Raw genomic sequence first — 11757 nt, 5'->3', positions numbered from 1 at the left:
TGAGGGAGTGCTGCACTGTCAGAGGGTCAGTGCTGAGGGAGTGCTGCACTATCAGAGGGTCAGTACTTAGGGAATGCTGTACTGTTAGAGAGTCAGTACTGAGGGAGTGCTGTACTGTAAGAGAGTCAATACTGAGGAAGTGCTGTACTGTCACAGGTTCAGTGTTGAGGAAGTGCCACACTGTCGGTGGGTCAGTACCGAGGGGGTTCTGTACTGTTCGAAGGTCAGTACTGAGGGAGCACTGCATTGTCAGAAGGCCAGTCCTGAGGGAGTTCTGCACTGTTGGAGGTTCAGTACTGATGGAGTATTGCACTGTTGGAGTGTCAGTATTGAGGGAGCGCTGAACTGTCAGAGGATCAGTATTGAGGGAGTGCTGTACTACCAGCGAGTCAGTGCCGAGGGAGCACTGCATTCTCAGAATGTCAATACTGAGGGAATGCTGTACTGTCAGAGGGTTAGTGCTGAGGGAGTGCTGCACTGTCGGAGGCTCAGTACTTAGGGAGTGCTGCAGTGTTGGAGGGCCAGAAGTGAGGAAGTGCCACACTGTCAGAGGGTCAGTACTGAGGGAGTGTGGCACTGTTGGAAGGTCAGTACTGAGGGAGTGCTGTATGTCAGAGGGTCAGTATTGAGGAAGTGCGGCACTGTTGGAGGGTCAGTCCTGAGGGAGTGTCGCACTGTTGGAGGATCAGTACTGAGGGAGCACTGTACTGTTGGAGGGTCAGTATTGAGGGAGTGCTCTACTGTCAGGAGGTCAGTACTGAGGGAGTGCCACACAGTCGGAGGGTCAGTACTGATGGAGTGCTATACTGTCAGGGGGTCAGTACTGAGGGAATGCTGTACTGTTGGAGGGTCAGTACTGAGGGAGTGCTATACTGTCAGGGGGTCAGTACTGAGGGAGTGCGGCACTGTTGGAGGGTCAGTGGTAAGGGAGTGCGGCACTGTCAGAGGGTCAGTGCTGAGGGAGTGTGGCACTGTCAGAGGGTCAGTGCTGAGGGAGTGTGGCACTGTTGGAGGGTCAGTGCTGAAGGAGTGTGGCACTGCCGGAGGGTCAGTGCTGAGGGAGCGACGCACTGTTGGAGGGTCAGTGCAGAGGGAGTGCCGCACTGTCAGAGGATCAGTGTTGAGTAAGTGTGGCACTGTCAGAGGGTCAGTACTGAGGGAGTGACGCACTGTTGGAGGGTCAGTGCTGAGGGAGTGTGGCACTGTCGGAGAGTCAGTACTGAGCGAGTATGGCACTGTTGGAGAGTCAGTGCTGAGGGAGTGTGGCACTGTTGGAGGGTCAGTACTGAAGGAGTGCCGCACTGTCGGAGGGTCAATACTGAGGGAGTGTGGCACTGTTGGAGAGTCAGTGCTGAGGGAGTGTGGCATTGTCGGAGGGTCAGAGCTGAGGGAGTGTGGCACTGTTGGAGGGTCAGTACTGAGGGAGTGCCGCACTGTTGGAGGGTCAGTACTGTGGACATGTCAGACTGTTGGATGGTCAGTACTGAGGGAGTGCCGTACTGTCAGAGGGTCAGTCCTGAGGGAGTGCTACACTGTTGGAGGGTCAATACTGAGGGAGTGTGCACTGTTGGAGGGTCAGTACTGAGGGAGTGTGGCACTGTCGGAGGGTCAGTCCTGAGGGAGTGTGGCACTGTTGGAGGGTCAGTACTGAGGGAGTGCCGCACTGTCAGAATTGCTTCTTTTGGCTGAGATGTTGAAGTGAGGTCAGTCCTCACAGGTGACTGTAATTGATCCTTTGACCTGTATTTGAACCAGGATGGAGTTGTCCCCGCTATATTTTATCCTCAGTCCAGCTGATTAAAGAACAACTCTGAGTAGTAGCTGCAAAATTATTGGTGGATCCTCATTGTGCATCAACTAGCTGCTGTGTTTCCTGTGTTGTAATCAGAGACTTCACCATTTGGAACCATGATGATGTGGTGAATATTGTTGTATCCTGCTGGCCTCACTGTCCTTCTCCTGTGAACCTTGCTGACAGGAAGCAGATGATATAGCACTCGGCTCTTTCACAACTGGGGGCTGTTCTGTGTTCCCTTGTGTTTCCTTGTTATTGGTTGTGGCTCTCCACATTGTACTTCTGCAGCTCATTGCATCAGGCTTTAGACCACATGCTGTAAGAGCAATATTAGGCCACTTGATCCATCAAAGTTTGCCCTGTCATTTGATCATGACTGATGGGTTTCTTAACCTATGCTCCTCCTATTTTAGTTGGTTATGGCCAAAAGTTCATCTTATCCCAATCGCAGATGAGGAGGAAATTATTTGCGCACAGCCTGGAAATCTTTACTTCGAACGTGGCTGAGTCATTATGAGATTGGGGTCAAAAAGGGTGGCGCTGGAAAAGGCAGCATCTGGAAAGCAGGAGCGTCAACGTTTCGGGCATAAGCCCAGGATCAAGGGCTGATGCCATTAACTTCGACTCTCCTGCTCCTAGGATGCTGCCTGACCTGCTGTGCTTTTCCAGCACCACCCTTTAATGACTCTGACTCTCAAACATCCGCAGTCCTCACTTTTTCCTCATTTTACGATTAATAGATTTTTAATAATTGAGGAATTCAAGGATAATGGGATAGGGCAGGAAAGTGGAGTTGAAGATCATCAGATGAACCAGAATGTCATTGAAAGGCCTACTTCTGATTCTATGTTATAGTCTTATCATTAACTGGATTAAATATATCTTGATCCTATGACAGTGAGGTTTGACAGGGTAACATTTTCTGAGTTAGAATGCGATAGATTCAAGGCTCACTCCAAGGTGCTTCCACATTTTCTCCTTAACACTGAGGGAGTGCCGCACTGTTGGAGGGTCAGTGCTTGGGAATGCTACACTGTCAGAGGGTCAGTGCTGAGGGGGTGCCACACTGTCGGAGGGTCCGTACTGAGGGAGTGCCGCACTGTCAGAGCATCAATACTAAGGGAGTGCCACACTGTCAGAAGGTCAGCACTGAGGGAGTGCTGCACTGTTGGAGGGTCATTACTGAGGGAGTGCTATACTGTCGGAGGGTCAGTACTGAGGGAGTGCCGCACTGTCAGAGGGTCAGTACTGAGGGAGTGCTGCACTGTTGGAGGGTCAATGCTGAGGGGGTGATGCACTGTTGGAGAGTTAGCACTGAGGGAGTGCTGGGGAAACTGAAAGATCTCAAGGTGGATAAATCACTCAGACCAGATGGACTACACTCCATATTTCTGAAGGAGGTCACTGAGGAAATTGTAGATGCATTGGTAGTGATCTTCACTCTGCTCACACTTGCAGACACACTCTATCAACCACGCACACAAAAACACACACTGTCACATGTACACACTCACACTCAGACTCACACACCCACACACACAGTCTCACACACACGCACACTCACACTCACATTCACACATTCTCTCCCTCTCCCACACACACACACTTTCCCTCTCCCTCATACATAAACCTATGGGCTGAATTTGAATTGGCAGGTTTGTATTTGCAGATACATTCAATTTTGTTCAAAAAACCCACAATCTGGAGGCAGTCGGTCAATGTGACATTTTATAAATTCCTACTTTGGAAATAAAACCTATCTGACTCCAGGTCGGGATACAGACAGACTCTAACCTCACACCTTTAATGCATTGCCTGAGCTGAGATGTCACTCTATTTTTATTCACTGATAAAACCTTAAGTTATCTCGGGGCTGTGACTTGAAAGAAATTCTGGGATTTACATATTATTTAATCAAAACCTGTTTCCCCAATCTAAGTAACTAACAGCTTAACTGCCAGCTAGGTTTGTTCAATACATCACATCAGTTCTATAACACTTTGATCTTTTACTATAAGTTCTGTGTTCTGTGATCCTGCCCCACTAACTACCTGGCAAATGAGAAGTGCTCCGAAAGCTTGTACTTTCAAATAAACCTGTTTTGCGTTTATTTTTTAAACCTTCTTCAAGGAGTGGTCAGGTTTGACCAAACTATTAGAATTTTTTGAGAATGTAATGAGCAAGTTAGATGAAAGAGAGCCACTAGATGTGATCTATTTGGATTTCTAGAAGGCCTTTTACAAAGTGTAACACAGGAGGCTGCTAAATAAAATAAGGGCCCATGGTGTTAGGGGCAAGGTACTAGCATGGATGGAGGATTAGCTGTCTGGCAGAAGGCAGAGAATGGGGATAAAGGGGTCTTTTTCAGGATGGCAGTGAGTGACTGGTGGCATTTTGCAGAGGTCAGTGTTTAAGATCACAATTATTCACATTATACATTAACAATATGGATGAAGAAACTGAGAGCATTGTTGCTAAGTTTGCATATGACACAAAAATGGGTGAAGGGACAGGTAGTGTTGAGGAAGTATAGAGGCTGCAAAAGGACTTGGACAGGTTGTGAGAGTGGGCACAGAAGTGATAGATGGATAACAATGTAGAAAAGTGTGAGGTTAAGCGCTTTGATAGGAAGAATAGAGATGTACACTATTTTCTCAATGGGAAAAGCTACTGCAATCTGAAGTTCAAAGGAACTTGTGGGTCCTAGTTCAGGAGTCTCTTAAAGTTAACATGCAAGTTCAGCTGACAGTTGGGTTGACAAATGCAAAGTTAGCATTCATTTCATGAGAACTAGAATACAACAGCATAAATGTACTGCTGAGGCTGTATAAAACTTGCATCTTTTGGAATATTGTGATCAGTTTTGGGCCCTGTATTAAAGGAAGGATGTGCTGGCCTTGGAGGGAATCCAGAGGATGTTTAGAAGAATAATCCTGAGGATGAAGAACTTGTCATATGAAGAGTGATTGAGGACTCCAGGTCTGTACTAATGGAGTTTAGAAAAATGAGCATCAGTATTGAGGAAATGCTGCACTGTCAAAGTTTACTGAAGGAGTTTCAGAAATGGGGTGAGATCAGCTCGGACACTTGATTACAGTAAGCTTTTCCCACCTTTCTCACACACTCAGCAGCTACTGCTCCAGAAGCAGCTCCAGGGTGTCTACTGCAAAGTCAGTGGTTCTCACTGATCATATGATTTTTAGGAAGTCTTAACGCAAAAAAAAACCCCTCACTTATCTCGAGTGAAATTCCAATACTCTCTTTTGAAGAGAGCAATCAAGGCACTTCCACAAAACTTGAAGCAAATTCCTTTCTTCATAATGTTCAAAGCTGAAGTTTTCCAAACAATATTAAATATGAAGTGTCTCCATAATGCCAATCCGTTTGGTACATAACTCAATACACCTTGCCAGCCTGAAAAAATACCCTTTGATATCTACCCTTTTCCTGTTAGGCAACCAATCTTCCACCCTGCCAATATGCTACCCCTGAAACCATTCACCTTTATTTTCTGAAATAACTTGTGATGAAGGAACTTATTAAATGCTGTCTGGAAATCTAAGTCCCTATTCTTTTAAGGCAGAGGTGGATAGATTCTTGGTAAATAGGGCTATCAATGACCATCAGGAATAGATGGAAAATCAGAATTTAAAACACAAACAGATCACCCGTGATCATAGTGAATGATAGAGGAGGCTCAAGGGACCAAAGGTTTGACTTCTGTTTGTATTTTATGTTTGTACGTACACCCACAAAGTCCTCTTAATCCAAGGCATGCGTTACCTCCTCAAAAACTCTAATAGATCACTCAGACACAATTTCCCTTTCACAAAATTATGGTGACTCTGAATGAATACTAATCCAAGTGCCCTGCTATAACTTCTTGAATAATGGCTGCAGATCTTTACCTCTGATAGATGTTAAGCCTCATAGTTTCCTGCTTTCAATTTTCAATGTAATGAAACCAAACCAAATCAAAGGAATTTTGAAAAATTAATGTATCAACTACCTCACCAGCAACTTCTTTTAAGTCCCTATAATGAAGTTCATCAAGATCCAAGCACTTATCAGAACCCAGCTCTGACAATTTATTCAGTACCATTTCTCTGGTGATTATGATATTCCTGAGTAATAGAGTCGTACAGTTATACAGCACAGAAACCGACTCTTCAGTTCAACCCGTCTGCATCTCAATCTCACCTGAAACCGATTGGCCAGCATTTGGCCCAATGACTATCAGGAATAGATGGGAATTCAGAATTTAAAACACAACCAGATCACCCATGATCATACTGAATGACAGACTAGGCTCAAGGGACCAAAGGTTCAACTTCTGTTTGTATTTTGTGCACCCACATACAAACCCTTCCTAGTCATATACCCATTGAACACAGAACATAGAAAAGTACAGCATAGAATAGGCCCTTCAGCTCATGAGGATTAATCCTAATCTAAAATAAAATAACCTAACCTATGCACTCCTCAATTCACTGCTGTCCATGTGCACGTCCAGCAGTCGCTTATATGTCCTGAATGACTCTGCTTCCACAACCACCGCTGGCAACGCATTCCATACATTCACAACTCTGCGTAAAGAACCTACCTCTGATGTCTCCTCTATACCCTCCTCCTAATATCTTAAAACTATGACACCTCGTGCCAGTCAATCCTGCCCTGGGGAAAAGTTGCTGGCTATCGACTCTATCCATGCCTCTCATTACCTTGTACACCTCAATCAGGTCATCTTTCTTCCTCCTTCTCTCCAGAGAGGAAAAATCTGAGCTTAGTTAACCTCTCTTCATAAGTTCAGGCAGCATCCTGATAAACCTTCTTTGCACCCTCTCCAAAGCCTCTGTATCTTTCCAATAGTAGGGCGTCCAGAACTGGACACAATATTCCTTGTGTGGTCTCACCAGGGACTTGTAGAGCTGCAGCAAAACCTTACGACTCTTAAACTTGATCCCACTGTTAATGAAAGCCAAAACACCATATGCTTTCTTAACAGCCCTATCCACTTAGGTGGCAACTTTGAGGGATCTATGCACTTGCACATCCAGATCCCTCTGTTCCTCCACACTGCCAAGAATCCTGTCTTTAATCCTATATTCAGCACTCGAGTTCGATCTTCCAAAATGCATCACTTCACATTTATCCAGGTTGAACTCCATCTGCCATTTCTCAGCCCAGCTCTGCATCCTGTCTATGTTGCGTTGCAGCCTGCAGTAGCCCTCAATACTATCGACGACACCTCCAACCTTTGTGTCATCTGCAAATTTACTAACTCACCCTCAACCTCCTCATCCAAGTCATTTATAAAAACTACAAAGAGCCGAGCCCCAAGAACAGAGCCCTGCGGGACCCCACTCAACACTGACCTCCGGGCAGAATACTTTCCATCTACAACCACTCTCTGCCTTCTATCAGCCAGCCAATTCTGAATCCAGATAGCCAAATATCCCTGTATCCCATAGTTCCTGACTTTATGAATGAACCTACCATGGGGAACCTTACCAAATGCCTTGCTGAAGTCCATATACATCCACTGCATGACCTTTAATAACCTGTCTCATCACCTCCTCAAAGAACTCAAGAAGGTTTGTGAGGCATGACCTGCCCCTCACAAAGCCATGCTGACTGCTTTTGATCACACTATGCTTTTCCAAATAGTCATAAATCCTATCCCTTAGAATTCTACCCAAAACCTTGCTGACCACACAAGAACACTGACTGGTCTGTCATTGTCAGGGATTTCCCCGTTGCCTTCTTGAGAAGAAGAACAACATTTGTCTCCCTCCAATCCTGTAGTACGACTCCCGTGGAGAGTGAGGAAGCAAAGGTCTTCGCCAGCAGCTTAGCAACCTCCTTTCTCTCTTCCCAGAGCAACCTGGTCTGGTCCTGGGGACTTATCAATCTTAATGTTTGCCAAAGTTTTCAGCACATCAACTTCATCAATCTTGATCTGTTCAAGCCTGTTTCCCGGCTCTTGAAAGTTCTTATTCACAACTAGATCCCTTTCCTTAGTGAAAACTGAATCAAAAAACTCATTTAGGGCTTCCCCTATCTACTCAGACTCCACGTACAAGTTCCCTCCACTATCCCTGAGCAGCCCTGCCTTCTCCCTGATCATTCCCTTATTCCTCACGTATGAGTAAAATGCCTTTGGGTTCTCCCTAATCCTTCCTGCCAAGCCTTTTTTGTGCCCCCTCCTGGCTCTCCTCAGTCCATTTCTGAGCTCCTTTTTAGCAAGCCTGTAATCCTCTAAAGCTGTGCTAAATCCTTGCATCTTCCACCTTACGTAACTGCCTTCTTCCTTTTGACGAGAAGCTCCTCTGTTCTCGTCATTCAAGGTTCCTTAATCTTACCCCTTCTTACCTGTCTCAGAGGAACACATTTATGCATCACTCACAACAACTGCACCTTAAATAGTCTCCATATGTCTGTTTTGTCCTTTATGTGGAACAATTGCACCAAATCTGTACTTCCCAACTCCTGTCTGATAGCGTCATAATTTCCTTTTCTTCAATTAAATATCTTCCCTCAATAACTGCTTCTTTCTCTCTCCAAAGCTATGGTAAATGTGAGACAGTTGTGATCACTGATACCAAAGTGTTCTCCCACCGCGAGATCTGACATCTGTCCTGGCTCGTTGCCGAGCACCAAATCCAAAATGGCCTCTCCCTTCATCGGCCTGTCCTCATACTGAATAAGGAAACCCTCCTGAACACACCTGACAAAAACGGCTCCATCCAAACCATCTGCACTAAGGAGGTTCCCGTCGATATTGGGAAAGTTGAAATCACCCGTAGTAACAACCCTGCTACACCTGCATTTTTCCAAAATCTGCCAACTTTTGAGTTCTTTAATCTCCCTACTGCTATTAGGGGGTCTGTAGAAAACCCCCAATGAGGTGACTGCTCCCTTGTTGTTCCTAACTTCCACCCATACTGACTCAGTAGACAAACCTTCGTCAACAACCTTCGTTTCTGTAGCTGTGATGCACTCTCTGATTAGCAATGCTACATTCCCTCCTCTTTTCCCCCCTTCCCTGTTCTTTTTAAACATTCTAAACTCTGGAACATCAAGCAACCATTCCTGCCCCCGTGAAACCCACGTCTCCGTTATGGCCACAACATCGTAGTCTCAAGTATTGATCCATCACTCTTATTTCTGACACTTCCTGTGTTAAAGTGGACATACTTTAACCAATCCCTTTGTTTCATCACATGAGAAACCTTCCTGATAGATTCACTACATCCTGTCACTGCCTCATCTACAACTATCCCCTCTCAGATGTGTAGCTCTGGTTCCCACCCCCCTGTCAAACTCGTTTAAACCCTCCCAAATCACACAAACAAATCTCCCACCAGGACATTTGTGCCCCTCCTGTTCAGGTGCAACCCATTCTTCATGTACAGGTCCCACCTTCCCCAGAAGGTATCCCAATGGTCTAGGTATCTGAAGCCCTCCCTCCTACACCAACCTCGCAGCCATGTGTTAAGCTGCACTCGCTGCCTGTTCCTCATCTCACTATCTCATACCCATCCAGATCCTTTTAAATGTTGTAATTATACCCCCCTCCACCACTTCCTCTGGCTGTTCATTCCATACACTCACCACTCTCTGTGTGAAAACTTACCCCTTAGGTCCCTTTTAAATCTTCCTCCCCTCTCAGCTTAAACCTATGCCCTCTAGTTTTGGACTCTCCCATCCAAGGGAAAAGATCTTGTCTATTCACCCCTCATGATTTTATAAACATCTATAAGGTCACCTCTCAGCCTCTGAAGAGTTCCTTTGTCACTCCCATTTCATAATTTATTGCTGCTTCTGGGAGTGTCACCTCAGTAAAGACTGATGCAAAATACCTATTCAATTCATCTGCCATTTCCTTAGTTTCCATTATTAATTCTCCAAACTCACTTTCTATAGACAAATGCTCACTTTGCGAATTCAGAGAAATGCTTATAATCTTTTTTTAAAAATATTCCTGGCTAGCTTTCATTCATCCTCAAAATTTTCACACATTATTTGGTTTTTGGTCATTCTTTGCTGTTTTTTAGATTCTGCCCAATCATCTGATCTGGCACAGGTTCTAGAATATAGGAATCATCTATAATGTGAGAAATGTCAATGACTGTGAGAGATGGAAATATACAATCATGCAAACATGGAGGAGGTGGTGGTGTACTGGTAATTTCTCTGGTCTAGCAATCCAGAAACCGAGGTTAATATTCTCAAGACACAGTTTTGAATCCCACCACGGCAGAATGTGAAATGTGAATTCAGTAGGAAGCTGGATGAATGATGACAATGCAGACACTGTCGACTCTTATATAAAAAGCCAGCTGGTTTACAAAAGTACTTCAGGGAAGAAAATCTGCTGCTCCTTATCTTGGCCAGCATGTGACTCCAGATGCCCACTCTAAGCAAAAAATGCTGACTTCGCCAGCTACACCCACAACTTCTGCACAAATATTAAACAAAAGACTTATATTTTCGCCAGGGGCTCACCGAAGACAGCTTTCTTTTCTGAGTAGAGTGTAATGTGTGGCACAGGGACATGGAATGAGAAAACCATATTGTACAATTACACTCCAACCATACCTTTCAATGTTCCAGTATAACCAGTACACCCCAAGAAACAGCACAGCTGTGGAAAGTATTGCGACGATCTTCCAACTTACTGAACCCAATTCAAACACAGACAGATTGGTAACTCAATTCTAATTGCAACATTTCTGTTCTGTTCCAATTTTACAAATATAATTGAAGTATGATTTATATAGTGAGCATTTGAGATCAGTGAACATAATTCAGCAAGTTTTAATAGAGTTATGGTAAGGATAAAATTGGTCCTTGAGAGAAAATGCTAAATGGGGGGAGGGGAGGCTAATTACAACAATATTAGGCAGGAGCTGGAGAAATTATATTTCGGGGGTGGCTGTTTTAGAGTAAGTCCACATCTGATATGTGGGAGTCTTTTGATGAATGAATGATTTTTATTGTCACAATTATTTAACAGTAAGAATATAACAAAATAGAGCAAAAAGCTTTAATTTGTCAATATGATTTGGCACCATTTAAAATAATTTAAGAACAAGAAAACAAAGAGAGATCCAGCTTAAAGAGGGTCCATTAGTCCTGAGCCAGCTCATCATCATCAATGACATCAGCACAGCCATCCCTCCTTCACTGCGTCATTGTCAGCTACACTAAATCCAAACAATGGTTAAGTCACCGATCCTCAGGTGCTGCCTGGCTGATACTCCTCTGCCACCGCCTTGCCCCATTTGTACTGGACCAAGCAACGTCAGAGTCATGTCACTCACCACTGGGCCCACCTCATCGATGGTGCCATGATGCTCTTCCATTACAACTTCACCGCCCGCCAGCATCAGACCCAACCAACAATGAGGTGAAAGTGAGGGCTACAGATGCTGGAGATTAGAGTTGAGAGAGTGGTGCTGGAAAAGCACAGCAGGCCAGGCAGCATGAGGAGCAGGAAAATCAACGTTTCCAAAAACATTGATTTTCCTACTCCTTGGATGCTGCCTGTCCCGCTGTGCTTTTCCAGCCACGTACTCCCAACCAACAATGAAGTCTCCGATCCTCAGGTGCCATCATTTGCTGCTGGGCTGACCTCACCTCCACCAGAGCAGCATTCACCAATTCTGATGCCAAGCCCTGCACTCACCCTGGAAAAGTAAGTAAGGGCATACTTAGAGCCAGTGCTGAGCCCACTCTCCTCTGTACTGAGCCCACTTGAGATCCACGTTGGGTTCACTCTCCTCAGAGCTAACCCACTCAATATCTGCACTGGGTCCACTCTCCTCAGCACTGGGCCCAATGCCTCAGCAGACGATGGGACACATTTTACAAGGTCTACCCCAGGTTGCCATGTATCTTGATGATATGCTAATAACGTGGAAGGTGAATAAGGAGCACTTGGAGAACTTGGACATATC

The sequence above is a fragment of the Hemiscyllium ocellatum genome, chromosome 7 (assembly GCF_020745735.1).
Source record: "Hemiscyllium ocellatum isolate sHemOce1 chromosome 7, sHemOce1.pat.X.cur, whole genome shotgun sequence".
NCBI lineage: Eukaryota > Metazoa > Chordata > Chondrichthyes > Orectolobiformes > Hemiscylliidae > Hemiscyllium > Hemiscyllium ocellatum.
This window is presented reverse-complemented; position numbering follows the sequence as displayed.